The sequence below is a fragment of the Rhagoletis zephyria genome, unplaced genomic scaffold, assembly GCF_001687245.7.
Source record: "Rhagoletis zephyria isolate East Lansing unplaced genomic scaffold, Rhagoletis_zephyria_1.1 Rzeph_scaffold_08827, whole genome shotgun sequence".
In the NCBI taxonomy this organism is placed as follows: Eukaryota; Metazoa; Arthropoda; class Insecta; order Diptera; family Tephritidae; genus Rhagoletis; species Rhagoletis zephyria.
In genome coordinates, this window is record NW_016165907.1 from 1 (window position 1) to 3146 (window position 3146).

At 33.7% G+C, this 3146-nt stretch overlaps 1 non-coding gene across 1 annotated transcript; it reads right to left on the minus strand.

Moving 5' to 3' along the window:
• Positions 1–542: 542 nt before the first annotated feature.
• On the minus strand, positions 543–614 carry TRNAT-UGU (transfer RNA threonine (anticodon UGU)). The gene has a single exon. It is a non-coding gene; the product is annotated as a tRNA-Thr (tRNA).
• Positions 615–3146: the final 2532 nt, after the last annotated feature.

The following is a 3146-nucleotide window of genomic DNA, read 5'->3' on the forward strand; positions in this document are numbered from 1 at the left end:
ACGTTCCAAAAATTTGCACCTTCTCTATCTATCTAAGTTCTCTGGTTTCAGGAGCTACATATATCTCTTTCTTTCTTTCCTTTTTTGTATGGAGCGGCACAAATTGAAGAGCTTTTGATTTCGCTACCAGAAGGCCTTTTGGAGAAGTTATTTTAAAGCTGTTCTCGCAATTCATAAAAATCATCTTATTTAAGGAATTGGTCCAAAGAAACTATACTTATAAGGAATAAATTAGCACAACATTCACTTGTGTCTTCGTTTTTGATTTGGATGATAAGTGTCCTGGTTAAGGCTCTTGGCAGCCCTCATTTTAAGTGTAATATCGAACATATTTTTGAGTAGGCCTCACATAGTGGTCAATCTATACATTGTCCGACTTCGCTCTATATAACAAATTAATGAGGTTTCTTATTTTGAAACTAGACTCATTTTAACGGTCAGAATTCAAATCTTAATTGTAAAATAATTGATTTTATTAGCTCGATGGAATTTTTATCGATTTTTTCTGAAATTTCACTCCAAAAAATTATACACTCAAGTACTGCCTCCTGTGAGGATTGAACTCACGACCCCTGGTTTACAAGACCAGTGCTCTACCACTGAGCTAAAGAGGCGCTTAATCAAGCTATTGCAAATTTCTATCAAATCGAAAGAGTACATTTATTTTTAAAAAGTAGAGTTCTATGTTCATACATACGTATGTGTATACATATAGAAGTAGTTAACTAAAAGTTTTCATTAAGTTAAAAGCATTTTTAAGTTTAACAACGCTTTATGAAACACGTATCATGCTGCCAACACTTCAAAGTACACGATATCACGCGCATTTTTTTAAGTGAATTAACTCAACATTTCCGTTTATAAAATAAAGTAAAAACCTATTTATGAGCTAATGCTATTCAAATTTGACTGTGCATTTCGCAATAAATTACAACGGTATATTTCTTCAGCTTTTGCAGGGAGGTCTGAGAGCATTTTTAGTACATACATAATGGAATGACAATTTTCGAATTAGTAAACTTTTGAGGTACATGTGGAATATGTGTGTGCATTATACCGTACCGGAAAAAAATGTTCCCGCATACCCTTAAATCTAACGTACTCGTAATTTTATAAATTGATTTCGAAAAAATATATTTTTGCCCCAACGTAGAGGGCGCCTTTTTGAATTTTTTGTTATATTTTCAGTGTCTACGGTATGAAATATCGATGTCCAGACGACACTTTTTTTGCTCCAAAGTTAAAAAACATAATAAAACTTGGTCAGGGTTCTTTTAAAGGGTGGTAAAGATAATAACTTCAAAATTTTATTTTCTGCGAAACACAATCAAAGTTTGATATACAAAATAAAAAATAAAAAATATGAAAAGACAAATCGGTTCGCCATTTTTGTGAGCTTAATTATCGGTCAGACTGAACATTTTATCCTAATCAGGCCTTATCATTATCCTTATAAATTTTATGATGAAATCTCGAAAAATTTAAAATTGGAATTAAATTTCTATATTATTAAAAGTGTGATATGCATGTGCATCGTTACCTTAATTCACAAAGGCTCTAGCCAATACTTTTTCGAAACTGCTATCTTCACAGATTTTGCTAGGATGTATTAAAATACACTTTCAATAAAAATTTAAAGTGTAAGTACTAAAAAAATAGGGGAATGATACACTTTCCCAGTTTAATTGGAAATTCAACATAGAAATACATAAGTTAGAAAAGACGTCAGACGCTTTTTCTGAATATAATAAAATAATTGTTATTCATTGTAAGGTTTGGTGTTTCCGACAGGGTACGAATATGTTGTTATGTGGAACGATTTTCCGTCATCCCTTATCAAATTTGGTTTGGACACAAACCGATTTCGGCGTTGTGCCATACTCAGTGTCAGATTTAGTTTGATAACCGGAATTTAGTGGGAAAGTCCGGCGCCCAGAAGAAGACGTGGGTTGTTACCTTTGTAAGAGGCTTTTTTGTCGTTCGGTCACGGTCAAGAGTTTTGCGAAGGTTCTGCTTTCTATTAAACGAGGCGAAAAAATATCTCACTGCTGGCATCGTAATAAATAATTATATATCGGCTTGCATTCAGGATTATGAACCCTTTTTCTTCTTGCTACTGATGCTCACGGGCCCTCAATCAGCTTTTTTCGTATAAGCCAGTTAGTGTTCGTCCGATACCACCATGTACTCGTTGCCTGTACTAATTCAAAGTACTCGATGCTACTCAAAGTGTCGCTAGGAAATGCTTGATTCTACTTGTACTAGAAAGTACCCAGATGAGAAATATTAGATCAATGACCGTATACAATTATAGGGCCGATTCTGAACAAAAACTCCCCGCGAGTTTTCTCCGTTTTCCCTTTCCTCCTATCATGAATAAAAATTCCCTGACGATTTTTTATTCTAAATGGCGGAGTTGGCAGTAAAAAAAGTGTGAAACAGCTCTTTCGGAGTTCGAATTTCCTCCTCTCAAATTTTCGGGGAAAATGCTACTCCTAATATTTTTACCAACGCAATATATTTTTGTACAGGAATTCTTTGATGTGGCTTATAGTCTGCAAAGTGACAAAAACTAAATATTTTCGCTTCTGGCTAAGTTGACGCGTTGAGTAATCATTGACGATTTCTTACGTAAGTCAAGTCTAGACTAACTGAACCTTAAAGGAAATACAACGTCAAGGGGGTTTACTTCTAAACCAAAATACCAAACCATAGCGATGCATCGTACAGACACGTAACTCTTCTTCTTAACGGTTTTTCTGGCAGGCTGTGGGTGTGTGTTTTGTGTATTTGGAATAAATTGTATTAGAAATTGCAAAAGATAACAGCAAATGCCATAAAATAGGTGATCTCAGTTCAGTTTTAGTTTGAAAGCTGCACGATGTACCAAACTTAAAAACCAACGACGGAAATTCATTCTAAAATTTTTAATTTTCCCTAATCATTCAACGATGGAAATTTGTTTATTGCTAATTTTTCCATAATAACAATTTATAAAAGCTTTCGTTTAATATTCATTCATTTAAAAATCATATGCTGAAAGTGCAATAAGTGATTTTCTCGTTACTGCAAATGCATGCGAAATAAAAAAAAAAAACAAAATCCATTACAAATCATTACACTGATTTATTTTAGCTTTTCCCACA